Source organism: Phyllobates terribilis, unplaced genomic scaffold (assembly GCF_046119375.1).
Source record: "Phyllobates terribilis strain yellow unplaced genomic scaffold, ASM4611937v1 Scaffold_1__5_contigs__length_1240528914, whole genome shotgun sequence".
NCBI classification, from domain to species: Eukaryota; Metazoa; Chordata; class Amphibia; order Anura; family Dendrobatidae; genus Phyllobates; species Phyllobates terribilis.
In genome coordinates, this window is record NW_027362761.1 from 453,474,809 (window position 1) to 453,497,692 (window position 22,884).

Below are 22,884 nucleotides of genomic sequence, written 5' to 3' on the forward strand. Positions count from 1 at the left end.
TGCGTTTGTGAAATTGATCCAAAACTCGGATCAAAATCTGACGGGTCTCTTTTATTTTCTGTGTACCACTCAGTCCGTGAAAGTACACGAACATGCGACCAGCCCTTTAGACTGTAATGTGTACGAGTCCTATCCATGAAAAACGCTAACAGAACTACACGAAACTCTGATGTCTGAATGAGCCCTTACAAAAAGTGCAGTAAAATGTATTTTTGGATTACAGCATGACAAATTATCTAAAAAATCTGACTGTATGTTTGGCTATACAGAACTACAAAATAATCTTAAGATTCACAGGAGCAGGAATAGACGGTTAAGCAGAGAAAACCAACCAAACTAAAACCAATCAAAGAAGGAAATAGGCATATGCAGTTTAATTTTACCTAGGAAAACAATCCGAATATGTGATAACCTGACCAATCATGTCAGTTTATGACTGTTTATCCAAGCTATACATTAAAGCTGGTTTCATATGTCCGGCATTCACGATTCCATTACGGGACGCAACCTCTGGATCAACTACAGGCCTCCAGATTGAACCCCACATCCCCATATTCTCATAGGCAAAAATAAAGCTGTTGAGTTTGGGTCAGGAAACTCTCGGCCGGTCCGGACATTGCGATATGTGAAACAAGCAATAATGGAATAGTTCTAGCCTGGATGAATGTGGACTTGAATCAGACCTTGATTTGGTGTATGTGCCAAGTTTACTTGTGTAAAGTCGTAGATAATGCACATGGTGATATCACAGGGGTAAACCCTTCGCCGCCGTATCTTACAAAGCTCCCTGCGCTGCATTTATATACGTGAAATAAACTGCTCGCGATTGTTCTGTGATTCGTTTTGTAAATAAAAATACATTGCCTCTATAAAACTATAGGGTTTTACTGTCAGGCGAATTACTCCAGATTGTTGTAAAGCCTATTCATCACACAAATAAAATCAAACAGCGTTAAGTTAACGGAGGCCGTATTTAGCTGTTTTCTATAAAAGTGCTTTATTCTGCCTGAAAACTGAGTAAATGACAGCAATTTCTTGTATTACTTACCCCCCCCCTTTGCAAATCAGACTAGCAAATTTTCCTGTCTCTTGTTATTTGCATAGCAAGAACCATATTTTCCCTGTCTTATGTGATGTCTTTTGAGCCCATGTCAATGTATTCCCCTTCTATTCACCCCTTTCTTTGAAGGCAGCTGACACGTTCTTCGCTTTGCTTTTTGTCTGCAAAATTTTTCGTATTCATTTTCTCCCCCCCCCCCCCCCTCGCTTCTTTCAATCCACTCACTTGTCCATCTGCTTTCACTTTTGTTTGCTTGAGCCGGTCTCTCATCCCAACTTGATAATGAGGAATGCAGTGTGACCCTGACCTCCATCAGCCCGGGTCTAACCTCCTGACACAGTGACATAACCTATGACCCTCTACTTGACAGCTTGATTAATTACCTTGTGTTATGATTTATGAGTAAGTGCTATGCAAAAATAATAGACAACAGGTGGTCCTTTAAAAACAGTTTGTGCCATATTTTCTTAGCGTGATTATTACTTTTTTTTTTTTTTTTTCCGCTCTGCAAGTGTTTGAAGATGGGAATTTGCTAGGACAATGTGGGATTGGCAGCAAAGGAAGGATTCTTGCAGCGGTGGAATTCATGGAGGGAGCTAAGATGAAGCTTGGCTCCAAAATGCTATGTGGGGAACAGTTGCCAAAATGTATACAAAACACAAGCCATTGGCATTTTTCTTTCATTTATATCCCAGGTCACATCTTCAGAAAATTGGCCAAATAAAAAGGACTTAACCGCTTGTCTTCACAGCTTCTGATTGGTTGCTAGGGGCTCAGCTTAGCGGTCATAGGACCTTCTGATTCATCCACGGCATGTATAGGGCATTATTCTATGGATTTCAGTAGAGAATGGTGTACACTATTCAGCTGTCTAGCGTATAGCCATAATAGCAATGCATCGGCCTGTTGACCCCCCCTAGACTTGTAATGGGGGAAATAAATGCACGTGATTGATACGTAAATGGAAAGTTTTGTAAACATTTTTTTTCCCATTTTATATGGGAGTTGGCCATTATACATCAAGGCTTTTTAAAGAGATAAAACTAAGCATTTCTATGTGGAAAGCACAAGGACAAGGAATAAAACCACAACACTTTTCAAAAGCCGCGTTTCTCATAATTTGCACGAGCTGCTGTTGCTTTGTCGAGTCGTGGAGAAATAAAAAAGGTAAAGGAAGCAATAAATGATAAAAAGAAAGTTTAAACTACTTAAAACAAGAAGGTCAAGATGAAGCATTAAAGCATCATACTGGGAAAAAAAAGATGTGTAAAAGTCAAATGGGGACAGCGATTCATTGCCAAGGAAAGTAAAAATATTCCCAAAATATTAACTACATAAATAATCGAAGACTTAGAAGTGATAATGGGATAACATAAATGATATCTGAGAAATGATCTCGGTGTAATGGAGGAGGATGAGGGAAAGGCCAATGTATTAGATGCCTTCTGCTCTATTGTATTGACACAGAAAACTCTGATGACAAGTGACATGGGATCACCTAAATTCTCCTCTAAATGGAACCTGCTTAACCAGCAAGGTCACCACAGCCTAAAAAAAGGAAAAGCAAAATGGTCAAATCCTAACAGAGTTCTCCTAATCTGTATAGACAGACCATTATTTCTAACCTTTTAGGATTACATAATGATAGGGTCTGTACATAACAATTGTGGTGCCAGTATTCAAAAAGGGGTCAAAAAGTGAGCCTGAAAACTATATACCTGTAAGCTTAAAGGGGAAATCCGACTCCATCCACTTTTACATCGGGAAGTGAGAGGGGCCGATGACCTCACTTTTACAGATATCTACAAGCTGCAGGTATCCGTCACCTATCCTATTCTAATGGATAGCACAGGTGTCAAGACATACGCAAGCAGCTGTCCTTTTCTAATGAATGGTAGATTGGTGATGCCTGCCACTCACATAAGCCAGCCAGAAGATACCTGTAGACATGGAATCTCCAACCCCATCCACCACTCGGGGCAGAAAAGAGTGGAGTCAGATTACCCCTTTAACCTCTATTTTGGCAAAAATATTTGAAGGTTTTCTAGAGGATGCTATCCTGGAGTATCACAATGACGGTATCCTTATAGCACAGCATCAGCTTATCTTATCAGCCTTTTTAGGATATCTTAATTAATAACTGGAGCAGTGTTAGAAAACAAAAGTTAATTATTAAAGGCCTTAGTCTACAAGTCTGCAGTCACTCTAAAAGGTTCGCTGGTTTCGGCTCTGGGAGCGGCCGGTCATGTGACCGCAAGTATGCAATTTGTATAATGCCAGCCACATTCCGATTAGACTGTGTCCAGCATCTCTCAGTTCACTTGTATTGAGCGAGGCAGCGCCCATCCAGTCGGCACATGAACACATATATTCAATCAGATACTTGTCATCATACTCCCAGCAATGAAGAATCCTCACAGCGCTCGTACTGCACGCTGTGAGGATTCACAAGTTTGCAGTTACAGAGAGTGACTGCAGACTTGTAGCCTAAGGCCAGACAAACCCTTTTAATGGTGCATCCTCAGATTGGGTCACAGTAACCTATAAGTCTGTGTTCTCATGTTGAGTTTTTGACGCAGTTTATTTTCGCTACTTCAAAAACAACACCTCTTACAGTTCCAGCAAAGTGGATGGGATTTATAGAAATCTCATGCCCACGGTGCTTTTTTTTACGCAGCATATACTGACCTGCGATGTGTGTTTTTAAATTCGCAACATGACAATTTCTCTGGCGGGTACACTGAGTTTTCTGTGCGGATTTTAACCATAAAATTTGTTTTTGATGCGGTGAGCCTGCCGTTAAAAAAAAAAATGCACATACTTTTTTTAGTCCATTTCCATTGTTGAAATCCACTAAAAGCACACATAATCCGCACATGTCTGTATCAATAAAGTTTTGACAAAGACTAATACCAGGAAGTATCTAAAACAAAGTGTCTTCAATTAATGCATGGCAATGGGGAAAAACCGCAGGGTCAAAAACACGATAAAAGAGCATGTAAAAAAAAGGCTCTAAAAATACAAAAAAATGGAAGTGATCTAATTTACATAATAGACACAACCCAATTTGATAACAATGGTTCGAGTGCTGTCTGTGTGAGATCTATTTTTTACATAGACAGACCAAAAATACATTTGTGTGAATGTACCCTAACCGAGATTTATATACTAGTACATTCTGTCTGTGAAGAAGCGTCTTTGGTGCTTTTCAGGAGCAGAAAATACTCTCACACAACAATGGAAGTGTTAGGGTATGTGCACACGTAGTATTTTCCAGGCTGTCATAAACAACAGTTCTTTTTTCAGTGAAAATGCTTCAAGAAATGCTCCTTCTTTGTGGACTTTTTGGAGGTGTTTTTCATTTTCTGAAACTATTTTGAAGTTTTTCAAGAATCTTGGAAGAGTACTTTTTCCTAAAGTGTTTTTTTTTGCAGCCTTTTGATTGGACAGTGCCTATTTTGGAGTGGATTTCATCATGCGCCACTTAAAAGAAGTGACATTATCTTTCTCGCACTGGACATATTTTTTTTAAAACCTGAAGTGGAAAAAAAAGCTCAAAATATAAAAATGTGTACAGCAAAGTGGTTTTACAATAGGAATACATAGGAAGAATGTTTAAACTGTTTTTGAAGTGGTTTTTCTTGTGTTTTTGTTTTGTTTTTTTATAAGTAGAACCGCTTCAAAAACAGTTTGCACACACCCTTATTGCCTTTTTAGACCTGATGAGATGGTGTACTTTCTCTGAATAACCACGTCAAAATGATTATATCTTTTTTAAAAATGTAAACATTTCTTCTGCCAATCTAGCTCGATTGACAGCTCCTCAGTGTTCCTCCTCCCTGCTACTGAAATCTGACACTACTCAGTACAAGCTGCAGCTGAGGAGTTCGCTGGGTGGAGACTGAATATACTTGGACTCATGAGCTCTTTCTCTCTTTAGACCTCATTCAGAAATCCCTTTTTCATGGACATGTTCTATCTATGTTTTCACAGAATACTTGCCAATTGTAATCTATAGAACTGTTCACAATTCTGTGTTTTTTGCAGACCATGAGTTCGTAAAAATAAATCCGAGACATGTCTGTTTTTAATCTGAGTCTTGGATCAAAATCACCCTTACAAGCCTATGGGTCTGTGAAAAATCACTGGAAGCACACATCTATATGCTGCCTGTAGTTAAGATTGAAGTGGATAGAAGTTTTACAGTTTATTTAATTTTTTTTTTTCATAAAAGACACTCAGGAAACATTGATGGTAAAAACTGACACACCAACCAAACACTAATAAAAATTCTACCGTTTGTGTAATATTAAAATCAGGCCCAAGCTGGTCTCATAAAATGCTCATCCTAATATCAGGATTATACAGCCATTCTTAAATGGATTATTAAGGTAAGTACACCAGTATCCTATGATCTAAGAAATCGTTAGTAATATATTCAGCTTGTATTGTGAAATTTGGTGGCATATCTGATTTTAAAGGGGTTTTCTGCAACTTTAATATTGATGACCTACCTATAGGATAGAGCATCTATATCTCATCAGTGCAAATCCGACTCCGAACCTCCCTTCCGATAGTCTTATTGAAGGTGCTGCGGTACATCAGAAGTGCCACAGCTCTGTAAACTGTACGGCGACCTTTCCAGTAGAAGTGAATGTAGAGCTAGTAGTTTTCGTCTTCCTCTGGATTGGCATAGTTTTTTACTTGATGGACCTTTTTTACCCTTATGAACATAAGTATGAAACAACTGTATTCTACAGTTAAAACTTTTAGTACTTGTTTGAGAAGGTACAGAATTTTAACCTGTTACAGAAACTTCTCCATTCAATGATATTAATTTTTATTTATTTTTTTAAAAAAAGCTATAAAGCATTTTTAAATTACCTTTTTTCCTTCGTTTAAAAAGTTGGTATAAGGCTATGTGCCCACGATGCAGAAATGCTCAGGACTTTTCCTGAGCGTTTCTACATCTCCCTGGTAGAAAAAACGCATGCGGATTGTACATGCGGATTGTACATGCGTTTTTCCTGCCAGGGACATGCGGATGTGAAGCGTTCTTCACATACATTTCCGCATGACAAGCGCTTTCCAAGCAATTTCAGCATCACTTGGAAAGTGCTTGTCAACTTGGTCACACTATATAAATCCATGCAAACGGCATGGATTTATATAGTGTGACCGTAAAAGAATGGTTAAAAATAAAAAAATAAATCTATACTTACCTTCTGATGGCCCCCACAGTCTTGCTTTGCTCCGTTCTCCCTTGCCGGCAGATCGCGGTACACTGCACTGAAGGACCTGCCGTCACATGACTATGACGTCAGCGCAGGTCCTTCAGTCCATCGCGATCTGCCGGCATGGGAGGACAAGCGCAGCGGGGGCCGTCAGAAGGTAAATGATATTTATTTTTTATTTATTCTTTTTTTCACAGGTTCCATGGTACCCGGATCTGGAGGAGAGTCTCCTGTCCTCCACACCCGGGTACCATCCGCACATTGAAACGCGTGGAATGCGCATGTACCGATCCAATGATGCGGATTCCATGCGCTCCAATGCAAGTCAATGGCGGCGAAAACTCAGCACTTACGCTAAATAATTGGTAGTGCTGCGTTTTTTTCCGCAATGATAATCCGCAGTGGAAATTTCCGCAGCATGTGCACAGCACATGCGGATTATCATTGGGGAACATGGCAGGCCTTCTACCTTGCGTTTTTTAAGCGTTTCTACAGTATTTTTGCCGCTGCGGAAACGCTTAAAAAATGCATCGTGGGCACACAGCCTAAGTAATTTTTTGTAATACAGTAAACTAAAGAGAATCTGTCAGCAGAATTTCAGGATTTCACGCCCAGACTATATATAATATTGTGTGTGTGTGTGTGTGTGTGTGTGTGTGTGTGTGTGTGTGTATATATATATAATATGCATGTAGTTCTTTAAAAGACATGGCCAGTCTGTTCCTCCATCATGGAGAAATCAGCATTTGAATTGATATGCAAATGAGGCAGAAGAACTATCGTAAATCTGTAGCCTCTGTCACTCCAGCTCTATTCCTTGTCTAGCGCTTCCTCCCCTTTATTGACGGACAGCCTCTATGCTGTGTGACTTCAGGTAAAGGAGTCTTCCGTCAAGCAGGAAGTGGCGCAGGGCAGGGAATAGAGCTGGAGTGACAGAGGCTTCAGATCTACAGTAGCCATTCAGCCTCATTTGTATATCAATTCAAACACTGATTTGTCATTAATGGAGGATCAGACCAGCCACCTATTGCTAAAGTTGTCTTTTACAGGGACAGGTTCCATTTAAAATATAGTACCTTAATACACCCCTTCCCCCTTGTATGGGACATTATTGGACAGCAGTCTAAAAAAAAAAAAAAATGATTGTATATTATACACAACACCTTAAATATCATGTAGCACTTTAGTCGTTCTTCAGAAGAGACTTAAACGTTCTCATTTGATTGACCTGTGGATTGGGAGACTGGGATATCAGGTTGAACAATCTTGTTAATGACTTAAGTGTTTGTGATTCCGTGTGTTTTCTGGAATAGTTTTCACCTAGTTGCTCTTGGTTATCCATCTAATAATCCAATCCCACCAGGCAAGCTGTCACTTAAGAGCTCTACACCGGTTGACTCTGAAAAACTTGATCTGCCCTGTGTCACGTAGAAAAAGCAATTTGTAGGGGGCCATAATTTGCTTAAAACTACTTTTATATGTATACATGGGCACATTACTGGAGTATAGTGTGGTTGAATAAGAGTCCAAGAGAAAAAAGGAGTTAAAATAATTTAAAAGTGTGTTGGGAATTTCTTTGCAGTCGTATTTCTTATAAGGAGCAGTAAAAGGAGACATTTCTGAGAAATGAAAACTTGTCAAGCATTTTTTTTGTGACTTGGTTCACAGAAAGTATTCATGACTCTGTTAAAGACTGCCAAAGAGATTTTAGCAGAGATTTTACAATCTCCTCCTGAGATTTTATGCTTTGTAGGGAGGAAGAAAAAGCTTACACCATAGTTGCTCTTAGCAGACGTGAGATCAAATTGAGAAAGGGCTGCTTTAGTTTCATAGCCGGTTTCTTCAACCTCAGACCAAAACCAGCAGCAGCACCGCAAGGGGTCCGGTGTCTGTTCTAAAATATTTGCGTGCCAATAATGTGCAGTGTAAGTAATCACAGGAAATCGTTACCTCTTCTCTACTTACTTCTCTCGCGGCGAGGCCTCTACACTGTTTAAAATCCAAGTGAAAAGGAAGAGTGTTAAATTGATTTTTTACTGCAGCGATTTGAAAATCAGAATGTTTTACTTCTTAAACTGTAGATAAAAAAGAATTGACATTGTGTCATCGTAAAAGTGGACAAATGAGTTGGCTAATGATCAGCAACTAGATGATATATGTCTTCATTTTGAAGTTTTACATTTGTGTCTTAATTTTTCGTTTATGATGAAAACAGTGAAAATGCGCTCCCCTCCCCATCCCATTGTAAAGAAAGGGTGCTATAAAGACAACTTTGTATTACGGCTGTTTCCATCCACAGCTATATTCACAACTCTATAGGCTGCAAAAATCAATCCTAACTGCAGTTCCTGCTTGTTCAGAACCTGCTCAAGTCTTGATACCAGGCACTTTAGAGCAATCTGGTTAATAGAAAACAAGAATGTAGTGCAGAATTTTGGAGGCCAGCTAGGGTCTAGAGATGAGCGTTGTTCTACTCGAACTGTTCGCCAATCTCAAATTCGAGCTGTTTTGGGCGGTGTTCGAGCCGTTCGGCGAACACGAACAATTTGAGAAAAATTCGGCTGTTCGAGGTTATGTTCGATAACTGTTCGTGCACCAAAATCATAACTGGATTTTTTCTCAGTAATGATGAAAATTAATGTTAATACGCAGTTTGAGTGTACAGCGGGGTGGGGGGAGGGGCAGGGGATGGATCTCTGCAGGAATAATGAAGATCTCCATTTTTTTTTCTCTTTCCCGCATTTGCAGTGGGGAGGTGCAGTCTGTCAGCCTATCAGCAGCGCACACACGGAGCGAACTGTTTTTCACACAAGCAAGGGCATGTGTCATTGGCAGTGTATGTCACATGTCCTTGCCCTATAAGACCAAGCCATTTTCCCCGTCGCCACCATTTTCTCACTGCTGCAGCTGCGTGTTAGACGGCACCGCTGTTGCTGTGTGCACTATACCTTGTTAATTTCAAGCCAATTTTCGCACAAATCTACAGATAGCTTGGGAGTAGGGAATAGTTGTGATTGCAGTCCTTTTAAGGACTAGGTTACAGCATTTCCTACGACTTTTATCAGGCAGGTCTGTGCTCTTAAATAGACAGATTGTGGGAGTAAAGACTAATTGTAATTGCTGTCCTTTTCAGGACTAGGTTACATCAGTTCCTATCAGTTTTTGCCAGGCAGGTCTGTGCCAGTGCTGTGCAAGTTTTTTTCACAGCATTTGGCTGAATCTAGCAAAGCTAATCCTTTTTGGCCTATTGCAGAGTGTGTTAGTCAGTGGAGTAGCCTATCTGTGTTGCAAGATATACCACCTGTGTATAGAATACCAATTTTTTTACTGCACCTAGTGAAGTAAAATCTTTTGGGCATAGCATCATTCTATTAGTCCATCTATACTGACCTCCATCAGGTTGCAAATTGAATATAATTTTTTTCTGCATCTAGCTCTGAAAAAATATTTGGGCTTCTAGCAGTGTGTGTGACTTGTTCTATTAGTCCATCTATACTGACCTCCATCAGGTTGCAAACTGAATATAATTTTTTTCTGCATCTAGCTCTGAAAAAATATTTGGCCTTCTAGCAGTGTGTGTGACTTGTTCTATTAGTCCATCTATACTGACCTCCATCAGGTTGCAAACTGAATATAATTTTTTTCTGCATCTACCTCTGAAAAAATATTTGGGCTTCTAGCTGTGTGTGGGACTTGTTCTATTAGTCCATCTATACTGACCTCCATCAGGTTGCAAATTAAAAATTAATTTTTTTTCTGCATCTACCTCAGAAAAAATATTGGGCTTCTAGCTGTGTGTGGGACTTGTTCTATTAATCCATCTATACAGACCTCCATCAGGTTGCAAACTGAATATAATTTTTTTCTGCATCTACCTCTGAAAAAATATTTGGGCTTCTAGCTGTGTGTGGGACTTGTTCTATTAGTCCATCTATACTGACCTCCATCAGGTTGCAAACTGAATATATTTTTTTTCTGCATCTACCTCTGAAAAAATATTTGGGCTTCTAGCAGTGTGTGGGACTTGTTCTATTAGTCCATCTATACTGACCTCCATCAGGTTGCAAATCGAATATAATTTTTTTCTCCATCTAACCCAGCCAATAGTTTTGGCCTAATACCACAGTTTGGCCACTGAGCTCTGCTCGGTTCCCATCCATTGTTTTTTTGTGCAAACAACTCCAGAGTTGTGAATTAGTTAACCACCAAAATGAGTGGAAAAAGGCCTGCTGCTGGTGGAAAGGGGAATAGGCGTGTTGGGAAGGGGAAAAAAGGTTGTGTCCGTGGGGTAGGTGTTAAAGCAACAGTAACATCTGCAGAAGAAAGACCATCTTCCAGCCAAACTAAAATGTCTACTTCTTTTAGCGGACAATGTGATAAGATCCCTTTCTTACGGCCACGCCAATCGCTACAAATTCCAGATGAGGCACAAAAACAGCAGGTGCTTCAACGGATATCAAGTGCTCCTTTAAGTGGGCTCTCCTCCACATCAACTTCAACTTCAACATCACAAATACTCCAGTCCTCAAAGGTGTCACCCCAATCGCACTTGCTTCCTCACAGCTCCCAAATCTCCAGCTGCCCGTCTGAGTATGAGGTAGAACAGATGGTTGAGTCTGCAGAGCTGTTTACTCATACTATAGCCTGGGAATCAGAGGTCGACTCCAGCGCTTCTGTGAATCCAGACGAGGAAATGATCTGCACTGATGCCCAGAATCTTTATGAGTCGGATCCAGGACCAGACGCAGAAGATTCTGACCATAATGTAGACCCTCATTCCCAAACTGTAACTCCTGTTGGTGGAGACTATGAGGAAGACGATGATGAGACTCAAATACCTGATTGGAGCGACAACTTTAGTTTTTTGTCAGGGCAGGAACAGGTTGGCTCTGAGGACGACGGGTGTGATAACGCACAGGGTGATGATGATGAGGTTGGAGATCCCACTTACTGTCAACCCACAGTCAGCCAAGAAATGAGGTCAGCAGAGGAGGTGGAGGAAGATGCTAGTGACGACGAGGTCAGGTTGCGCCTTCCTGGACCGAGACGTAGTACTGGAAGCACGTCAACAACTGCATCCTCAAACACAACTCTGCCTCTCACCACAAGTCGTGGTGGCTCTTCAGGTCGCATGGGTGCTAAGCCTTGCATAGCCTGGGCATTTTTTCAGATCGATAAAGATGACCCAACTCGTGTTATCTGTAACATTTGTCAGCAAAAGCTAAGTAGAGGCCAAAAAATACATAGTTTGAGTACTTCATGCATGAACCGGCACATGGACATGAAGCATAAGTTGCAGTGGGAAGCTCAGTGTGCTACAATGCGGCCTAGCCGGCCGGGCCAACCACCGTCTGCCATATCTTGTGCATCCGCGGCCTCTTCATCCTCTGTGACTGGGGGGACAGCAGTCACACCTGTTTTGGGGCGCAGACCTGCCACCTCTTTACCCGCAACAGCCAGCGTAATTGGCAGGTCATCATTTTCTTTGGAGGTGGTAACACCAGCTGGTGTTGAGCGCTGTCCGACATCGATAGCACCACCTTTGGATCAAGGCAACCTAACATGTCCGCCTGCATCTTCCTCACAGACCGGCAGTTTGCCGGGGACACCCTTATCAACCCCGTCTAAGCACAATAGCCAGCCCTCGGTCCCTCAGATGTGGACAAGTAAAAAACCATTTCCTCCTAGCCATGAGAAAGCTAAGAGGTTGAATTTCACCATCTGCAAGCTCTTGGCTACAGAAATGCTGCCTTTCCGCCTGGTGGACACAGAGGATTTTCGAGACCTTATGTCCGTCGCAGTGCCCCAGTACCAGATGCCCAGTCGGCACTACTTCTCAAAGAAAGGTGTGCCTGCGCTCCACCAGCATGTCGCACACAACATCACCGCTTCTTTGAGAAACTCTGTGTGTGACAGGGTGCATTTCACCACAGACACTTGGACGAGTAGGCATGGACAGGGGCGTTACATGTCGCTGACTGGGCACTGGGTAACTATGGTGACAGCAGGACAAGGGGCTGCTGTCCAAGTCTTGCCGTCCCCACGAGTTGTGCGTCAATCCTCTTTGTCAAAGTTCCTCCACTGCTTCTGCCTCCTCAACCTCCTCTCGGTCTTCCACCTGCACCCAAAGCCTGTCTGGTCATGCCACAAGCTTTCTAACTGCGCAGAAGGGATCCTGCACACCTCCTTACTATGCTGGCAGTAGGGCTCAACGTCATCAGGCGGTTTTTACATTGAAATGTCTGGGAAATGTGAGTCACACAGCTGAGGAGTTGTGGTCAGCTCTGGAGAACCAATTTCATGAATGGTTGTCTCCACTGGACCTGAAACCAGGGAAGGCCGTGTGCGACAATGCTGCAAACCTGGGTGCGGCCCTTCGCCAGGGCAATGTCACACACGTGCCTTGTATGGCTCACGTGTTGAACCTGGTTGTCCAGCAATTTTTAGCCCACTATCCCAGACTAGATGGCCTTCTGCAGAGGGCACGGTCGCTGTGTGCTCACTTCCGCCGTTCGCATCCCGCAGCTCAGCGACTTACATCTCTACAGAAGTCGTTGGGCCTGCCACTTCACCGGCTAAAATGCGATGTGCCTACCCGGTGGAATTCAACTCTGCACATGTTGCAGCGACTGTGGCAGCACCGACAAGCCCTGGTGCAATACGTTCTGACGTATAGCCTGGGCCAACGAGATCCAGAGGTGGGGCAAATCACGCTGGAGGAGTGGTCTCAGATCAGGGACCTATGCACCCTTCTGCACAGTTTTGAAATGGCGACGAAGATGTTTAGTGCTGACGATGCCATTATCAGCATGACTATTCCGGTGATTTACATGCTGGAGCACATGTTAAACAGAATTCGGAGTCAGGTGGTGGCACAAGAGGAGGTGGAGGAAGTAGAGGAGGAGGAGTTGTATGCGGAAGGGCTAACATCTGCAAGGTCCAGACGGTCGGCAGCACCAAGGCGGCAGGCATGTGAGGGTGGGGGAGATGGTTTTACCAGGGCGCATGGTAGCAGCCAAACTAGTGAGGAAGGTGCAGGAGCCCAGGAAGAAGTGGAGGACGAACTGATGGAAGACTCATCAGATGAGGGAGACCTTGATCACATTTCTGTTGTGCGAGGTTGGGGGGAGAGGACAGAGGAAGGAAGCATGATTGTTACCTCGCCACCAACACAACAGGGACTTGGTGCTCCTGGATGCGCAACACATATGAGTGCCTTCTTGCTGCACTACCTGCAACATGACCCTCGAATTGTGAGAATTAGAAATAATCCTGACTACTGGGTTGCCACACTGTTAGATCCCCGGTACAAAAGTAAATTTGCCGAAATTATTCCTGCCATAGAAAGAGATGCACGCATGCAGGAGTATCAGCAGAGACTGTTGCAGAATCTTACATGTGCTTTTCCACAAAACACCAGTGGTGCACGTAGTGAATCTCACAGTTCCAACTTGCCAACCGTGGGACCGTCAAGTGTTCAGCACTCAAACCGTAACAGAACCACAGTATCTGCTGGTAACATCAATTTTGCGGAATCATTTCACCACTTTTTTAGCCCATCCTTTGCAAGGCCACAGGAGACAAGAAGTCTGACACATAGTCAACGCCTAGAGACGATGGTACAGGAGTATCTCCAAGTAAACATTGAAGCCATGACTGTGTCACTGGACCCTTGCTCTTTTTGGGCTTCCAATCTGGATAAATGGCCGGAGCTAGCCACTTACGCCTTGGAGATCTTGTCATGCCCCGCAGCCAGCGTTCTGTCTGAACGTGTGTTCAGCGCTGCTGGTGGTGTGCTGACAGATAAGCGCACGCGGCTCTCCACTGATAATGTAGACAGACTCACGTTCATAAAGATGAACAAATCATGGATCCGAAACGACTTTTCTACCCCTGTGTCATCCTGGGGAGAGTAAAAGCTTGATGATTGGTTAAAATCACCCTACCAACCGTTTTAAGCTTTCAAATTACTAATCATGTTTATCTGTATCTTGGCTGGAAAATAATTTGGGCTTTGTAGCAGTGTGCAGCACTGATTCTATTAGGCCATCTATAATAAGCTCCACCAGATTTAAAATTACTAATCATGTTTATCTGTATCTTGGCTGGAAAATAATTTGGGCTTTGTAGCAGTGTGCAGCACTGATCCTATTAGGCCATCTATACTAAGCTCCACCAGATTTAAAATTAGTAATAATTTTTAGCTGCATCTAGCCCGGAAAATAATTTTGGGGCTCCGAGATGTGCAAGACACATAAGTGCCTTCTTGCTGCACTACCTGCAACATGACCCTCATATTGTCAGAATTCGAAGTAATCATGACTACTGGGTTGCCACACTCTTAGATCCCCCAAACTTTTCGATCAACCTTTTCAGTTTAATAAAGACCAAAAAAATGGTCATTTTTGAAATTATAAGCATTAGCAGGTTATTAGAAACTGAAATCAAACAGTTTTCAACTCAAAACTTTATTCTAGGTGATGTTACATTTTCACATAGGACCCCTTGTTCGAAAGGAGCTTCTGAACTCTCTCGTCCATTGAATTTGTCAGGTTTTGGATGGTTTCTGCTTCAATTGTTTTGCATGAGGACAGAATACCCTCCCAGAGGTGTTGCTTAGATGTGAACTGCCTCCCGCCATCATAGACACTCCTTTTGATGATGCTCCAGGGGTTCTGAATGGGGTAGAGGTCAGGGGAGCATGGGGGTCACACCATAAGTTTGTCCCCTTTTATGCCCATATCAGCCAGAGATGCAGATGTTTTATGTGCAGCATGAGATGGTGCATTATCATGCAAAAAAATGATCTTGCTGTGAAATACACGGTTCTTCTTCTTGAACCATGGCAGGAAGTGCTGTTTGAGAAAATCCACATACATTATGGAGTTCATCTTTAGCGCCTTCAGGGATCCTAAAGGGGCCGACAATCTCTCTCCCCATGATTCCAGCCCAAAACATTACTCCACCTCCTCCTTGTTGGCGCTGTAGCCGTGTTTGCGTGGGGTGTCCATCAACCAGCCATCCTCCACTCCATCCATCTGGACCATCGAGCGCTGCACGGCACTCATCCGTGAACAAAACAGTTTTGAAATCAGTCTTCATGTAATGTTTAGCCCACTGGAGCCGTTTCTGCTTGTGTGAAGTGGATAGAGGAGGTCGACAGGATGGCGTATGCACAGCTGTAAACCTCTGAAGGACCCTGCATCTTGTTGTTCGGGGGACGTTGGAGGCACCAGCAGCTTCAAAAACTTGTCTGCTGCTATGACAAGGCTTTTTTGCCGCTGCTCTTTTAACCTGACGTAATTGCCTGTAGGAAAGAGTCCTCAATTTGCCCTTATCAGCACGCACACGTGTGTACTGTGAATCAGCTACATACTTCTTGATTGCCAAGACACTTCATCCTGATCATCGCACAATGTTGATTGTAGTCATGCCTTGACCTAAACACTCCACAATTTGTTGCTTCTCAGCAGCCGACACATCCTTTTTCTTTCCCATTTTGGCAGAAAATGTAGGCTGCTTAATAATGTGAGACAGCCTTCTTAAGTAGTCTTGCCTTTCATTGGACACACCTGCCAAACTAATTAGCACAGGTGTCTGCAATTGCTTACAGTGATATAAAGAGCCCTGACACACATCACCATCAATGAGTTTAACTGACAAACAAACAAATTCTTCCCTTATCACTCCTAAACACTTTTTGCATAATAATTTGGAACACAGTGTACATGTGCTTTTCCACAAAACACCAGTGGTTCACGTAGTGAATCTTACAGTTCTAACTTGCCAACCGTGGTCTGTATGGAGTTGTTCAATAAAGGGCCCAAAATTAAGATAACATAGATGGGAGAGGTCTCTATGAATAGGAATTCCTAAGTATTTGATACCCTGTGAGGGCCAGGCAAAGGGAAAGTTGGACTGGATGGAATCCTATATGGATTTGGGGAGGGAGACATCGAGGGCCTCAGACTTCGCTGCATTGATTTTAAAATTTGACCATGTAACAAAGTGATCTATTTCAGCCATAACAGCATGGATGGATATATGTGATTGAGTGATATATACTAGTACATCATCAGCAAATAGAGAGCACTTGTACTCGGTGCCTCCCACCTCAATCCACCTAATATTGGGGTTATGGCGAATTGATGAGAGCAGGTGCTCCGTCACTAGGATGTATAAGAGAGGGGACAGAGGACATCCCTGCCTTGTCCCATTGGTGATTGTGAAAGGTGATGAAAATGTTCTGATGCACCCCCTGGGCCTTGGGACACCCGGAGCCGGTCCCTTTTTGGTGGATGCTGGTGGTTGTAGTCTTCGTGGCGGCGACCCTGTTCCGTGGCTCAGGGTGGTCAAACCAGTGGCGGAACTATTTATGTGGTTTTGATGTTTAAATGTCCGACTACGCCACCCGTGGATTGCGGTCAGAGTGAACCGCCGCTGCAGGGCAGACCGCTGAGGCTGGTGTTGTGGGTGCAGCAGAGCGTAGCATAACTTCCCACGGGAGGAGTATAGCCTCAGGGCAGTGTATGCGGAGGATGGGGGTGATGGTGCAGGGCAGCAGCAGTAACGACACGGAGTCAGTGATGCAGTCCAGGGCCTTTACTCACAGTTCTTATTATCCAGACCACGTCTGCAGGTAACAGCTGCCCACGTCGTACTGTGCTCACCAGGTGAGGGGCTCAGACAACTCCCAGATAACTTTGGAGCACTTCACAGGACCCCCTTTGTGTGTCCTTTGTCTGGCCTTTCTTACCAACCCTTCTGTCCGGCTGCCTCGGGCCTCCTCTTGGTAAACTTGGCGCCAGTTTCCCTGACCCTATGTGGTGCCTTCCTAGCGGGTGTAGCGAGGGGCTGCGCCACATAAAATGTCACAGCCTCCGGTTTCTAGCTGAGGGTCGTTTCCTGCCTCCACTAGTTTCGGGGACCGGTCTCCCCCTTTGGCCTGACCCCTCCACGCAGGTGGATTCGGGCGTGCGGTGGCGACTCGCCCGTCCACACTACGGGGGTGGCTCAACACTACTAGGGTCATATGCTAGGGTTTGTATCTGTCACCAGATTATTATGTGCATTTAATAGCGTCCAATAGAATAATACATGTCGTTCTGAGTTATAATACATGTTAGACTGCACTGAAATTAGAGAATGTTCTAATTCCATTATGGGAAGGGATAACATCTACATATCTGCAGTTTTCACATGTGCCCCCTGATATTCATTGCAGTTGGTTCATCTGCAAATGAGCCCTTTTGACCCCCCTCCACAATCATAGCGCAGGTTTCTCAGATACTCTTGTGATTGTTCCCACTTTCTCCCTATGTAGACTCTAAGTCCCCAACTCAAGATGTTGAGGGGCAGTTTTATAACTCAGTAATAATACAATATAAGTACGGCCATATATCAGTAAATTTAAGTCTTAATAATTAATTTTGATGTTCAAAAGTGGAGTTGGGCTCTAGAACAGAAGCCCTTTTCCCTTTTAGTCATGTTTGTGGAGTGTTTTCACTTGGTGACCCAGTTGTGACCATGAAGAACACCTCATGTTTCCTAGAAGAGCTGGATACTGTTAAGCTAATCTATTGTAACTCTGTTGTTGGCCTTGTTGATTTGTATTGTTGCATCTCTTTTCTGCTTGTATTGGGCCTTCTTGCAGTTACAGCTTTTAGGTTAAGTGCCCACGTAGCTTTTTTGCGGCGTTTTTACGGCTGCGAAAACACCGCGAAAACTCTTGGAAAACCGTCTGCCATGCAAAGCAATGTGAATTCGGATGTGCTGTGCACATGATGCGCTAATTTGCGCGCCGAATTCGCATTGCGTTGCGAAACGCAGCATGACCATTTCTACCGCGATTATGCTGCAAATTTGCGGCCATTGAGGAACATTGAAACGCAGCAAACCCGCAGGTATATGTGGATTTGCTGCGTTTCAATTAAATTCAATGGCCGCAAATTTGCAGCGTAATCGCGGTGCGTGTGGTACCCAGAATGAAGAGGAGACTACAACTCCTCTTCATCCCGGCTACCACGCGGTGAAAAAAAGAAATAAAAAAGTTAAAAATAAACAAAACCTGTATATTCACCTCTCCGGTGGCCCCCGGTCTGCTCCCGGCCACGTCCTCTCTCCTTGGCGTCCCGCGCTGTACTGTCAGGACCTGCGGTGACGTCATTTAGTCACCTGATGGTCACGCGACCGCTGACGGCGGTCAGGTGATGGTCGCGTGACCATCAGCTGACTAAATAACGTCACCGCAGGTCCTGGCAGTACAGCGCGGGACGCCAAGGAGAGAGGATCGGCGCTGGGAACATACCTGGGGCTGCCGGAGAGGTGAATATACAGGGTTTTTTTTATTTTTAACGTTTTAATTCTCTTTTTTTTTTTTACTATAGATGCTGCATTTAAAGCATCAGTTGGTCACACATTATAAATCCATGCCGGTTGCATGGATTTATATTGTGTGACCAACTTGTCAAGCACTTTTTCAAGTGATGCTCAAAATCGCTTGGAAAACTGCTTGAAAAAAACGCATGCGAAAATGCATGTAAAAACGCTGAAAAAAAACGCTTCTCTCTGGCAGAAAAAACGCATGTAAATTTGCATGCGTTTTTTTCTGCCAGAGAGAGGCAAAAACGCTCTGCATCAAATCTGCTACATGGGCACATAGCCTTATATTGCTGGATGGTGAAGTGAGCTGACCTCTCTTGCTTCTTGTTGGTTCTGCTGAATTGGGGCTCCCCAAGGACTCTTTGGCCTTATATGAGAGTCCCAGATTAAGTCATTATAGTCAGAGTAATTGATGAAGGAGCGGAAAGCAAAGTATATGTCGATTAAGACCTAGTAACCATTGTGCCTATCTCGGGTCATTGTAATTGTTCATTATGTAAGATAGTCTACACACACTAGATACCCTCTAGATACCAAATACTTTCTGGCTACATATGGTTGGCTTGCAACTGAGTTTCCATGCCTAATATCATATCACTTAAAAGAATAGAATTAACAGTATGGTTAAGGGGTATTTTGTCAAGGTTTTTTCATCAATATATTATTGTTGCATGTAAAGTAGACTGGTTATTAAATTGGAATCATAATCAATTGGAGCCTGATCCAAAGGTCCACCATAAGTCCAGAAAAAATCTGATAAATTCTTGCCCATAAAGGGTTTTTCCGGCCTTGGGGTACAGGCCTACAGACTTGTGAATCCACATAGCGTGCGGGACCAGGAGGTCATATGACTGCAAGTACAGTATGTGATTTGCATACTTTTGGCCACTTTCCGAGTAGACTTGTCCGGCCTCGCTCAACACACTTGCATTGAGCGAGGCTGTGCTCGTCTAGCCTGCATGTGAGCACATGTATGCAAATCACATACTAGCAGTCGCGCTCCCAATCGATGCAGTGCGCACACTGTGAGGATTCATAAGTCTGTGGTCAGTTAGAGTGACTGCAGATTTGTAGTCTAAGGCAGAACAGCCCCTTTAACTGAAAGGTAGTTTTCTGTGAGCTGCCAAACCCCATTGAAATTGAGAAGATTTAAAAAATCACAGCATGTATCATACATGCATACAGTGCATATTTTCTGGCCAATAATTGGGAACTAGTGTTCCTTAGTTTCCCATTTATTGGCTTTCCCACAGGCTGCCAATCACCTTACGAATGAGCAAATCACTAATTTCTTAGGTCACATTTTTTTTTGTCCTGTGTTAACAGGAAATGCGCTGCTGAAGGCAAGGATATATTCTAAGGTTACAGAACGATCATATAAATGATTGTTCTGTGCACTTTGGAATGTGGTCGGCCTGTCTAAATCCACCCTTACTTTACCCTAATACTTATCAGTGTACAGGGACTCAGTTGGTGTAACTTTCCCAGTATGGATGTGGTGACGTCTAGGCCAAGAAAAAAAAAACAATTATTGTAGTTAAAGTGATACTGCAGTGTTAGCCATTATTTTTTGCATATTGAAAAGATTTACGGTTTCCTGACTTAATAAATTTCTCATATTCCTTCTGATCTCTACAAGCAATCATGGAATTTGACCTTAATGGTTTATTTAAGGTGGATAAAAAACAATTACTGTGCGTTTTATAGATGTGTCTTGTAATAATACTTGGCCAGAACAGGTTTTTATCTCTTGGAGTAAAGTTTTCTAGTAAATGACTGCAAGCAAAGGCCTTTAATACCAGAAAGAATTGATACAGAAAGAAAATTGGTAAATTATATAACAAGGTATAACACATGTTAAAGGTCAGCTGTCAGTAGGATCATCCCTCCTAAGCCGTCTATATGGGCATGTAGGTCATAGAAAGTTGAATTAAACGATACCTTGATATCTGCAATCTGTTGTTTTTATTCCAGAGAAATCCACACTTTTCTCAATATGTAAATGAGCTGCTAAGATCTATGGGCGGACACTGATCTCCCTGAGAATCTGCCTTCAGAGATTATTTTAAATGAAAAGGCGGGGGGGGGCGGGGGGGTCACCAGTATGAAAAATGTAATGACTGAAAGCCTGCTCTCGTTATCTACCTGTCACACACTGGTAACACCCTCTTTCATTCCTAATAATCTCTGGAGGCAGATTCTCAGGGAGATCTATGCCCCATCCATAGATCTTAACACCTCATTTGCTTATTAAGAAAAACTGGAATTTCTCTGGATTAAGACATCGGATCGCCGAAATCTAAGTATCATTTTATTCAGCTTCCTGTGACCTATGTGCCTATATAGACAGCTTAGGAGGGTTTATTCTACTGACAGATTCCCTTTTAAACCGGAGTACCTCTACGTATTATATGTGAAGCTATGCAAAGCTCCATTATTTTCAGTTTCAGGTTTATAATGAATGTTTGATTAGCAAAGTTAAAGAAAAGTAAGTCAAGCCGCGTCCTATAAATGGAATATACATTCCTTATACACTTTGTAGGTAACTAGAAAATTAGAATGTGCACACTGTTCATATAAAGCCATGACACAGAATTCACTGATTTGCTATTTACATGGGTTTTTCCATTGATGCTTTTTAATGAGGCATCTTCCACTCTCCGATGACACTGTTACAGATCGGCAGAGTCCTCTCGAGAATGCTTCATGTTGTTGTTTAAACAAACTACAAGGAAGAGCAGGTCCCTGCGGGTGACACCTTTCATGAGTTGTGCTGGAGAAGCAATTTTCACATGCAGTAAGGATTCTGATTATTTATGTCTTCTATAATAGATGTCACATGACTACAGCTCTGAGGAATATTGATTCTGCTGCGTTACGCCCATGTTGCACTCCCTATATACATACACAATTAGTAAAGCTGTTGGAGTGAACTCAGACGGTTGTAATTTATCACCATGAGTTACTAAAGAGAATAACTGTTTAATTAATAAGAACCATGAGATCCAGCATCAAGGACCAAAGCCTTTGCATGTGTCACCTAATGGATGGTTCTCAGCCTTCACACTGTGCATCTTACTAAATGCATGCTGGAAAAGTGTTATTGCGCTTTATACTACAGTAACAAAAGAAAAGTCAAGTTGGTTGTCAGTCTAAAATTGACTTCATAGACGAGGATGAAGGCTTATTGTAAGCCAGTGCCTTGATGACCACCTGTTATTTTGATACTTATGACTTGTTGTCCAAGCAATGCTTTCTAGGAAAAAGGTATGCAAAATAGCTCTCCTCTGTTGTGCCACCTATTAGGGGGAGCCACCTTCTAATTTTAACCAAACCAGAGTCTTCATCAAAAAGACAAGACACCCATCCACAGACTGTCTGAGGCTTGGCCAAATCTCCTAAGGCATAGATTTACATAGTGTAACTACCTCCATGGCTTTCTTACTTGTGGATGAGATCCAGTTTGCCTACGAATACAATGTACTTGTTTTATGAGACTACCATTTTCCTGCAAATTTGTATCTTGATGATACTTGAGTTCTGGGATAACGGAGAAATATTGTGATTTGTGTGTGTCCAGAGCAGAGTTCTGGAAGTGGCATGGTGTCGTAAATGGTAACCGGCTGCACATACATATCAAAATGATTATATAATCTTGGGTAATTTTATGTATAGCATGCTGTTTGGACAAAAGTATTGGACACACAATCACTTTAATTCAGGTTTTCCATTCAGTATCATTGCCACAGGTGTATAAAATCCAAATGCTAGCCATGTAGATCGTCTTTTCCCAACATTTGTGAAAGAATGGGTCTTCCTAAAAAGCTCAATGAATTTAAGTGTGGTACTATATGTAATAGAATGTCACGGTTGTATCTGCTTAGTACATTTAATTTTTCTTTTGTAAATATTCCACCATAAAACCACCTCTGGCATTAACTTAAGCACAAAGTGTATGAGCAGGTTGAGCGTGCAAACCTTACACCACCAAATACAATGCCAAGCGTCGGATAGAGTGGTGCCAGGCACGTCGTCATTGGTCTCTGGAGCAGTGGAAACTTTCCCTGTAGAGTGATGAATCAGACTTTTTGGACAATTATTTGCTTCCAGCTTTGAGGAAACAGTTTGGTGAAGGCCTTACTTCAGGACCCCAATGTACCAAGCAAGGTCCATAAAAAAGGCAAGGTTAGGCGAATTTAGTTTGGGAGA

At 42.7% G+C, this 22,884-nt stretch overlaps 1 protein-coding gene across 2 annotated transcripts in view; it reads left to right on the plus strand.

The window, feature by feature from the left end:
- The window catches only part of ARB2A (ARB2 cotranscriptional regulator A), a 701,025-nt gene that overhangs the window by 283,477 nt on the left and 394,664 nt on the right, over positions 1–22,884 (plus strand). The window lies entirely within an intron of this gene.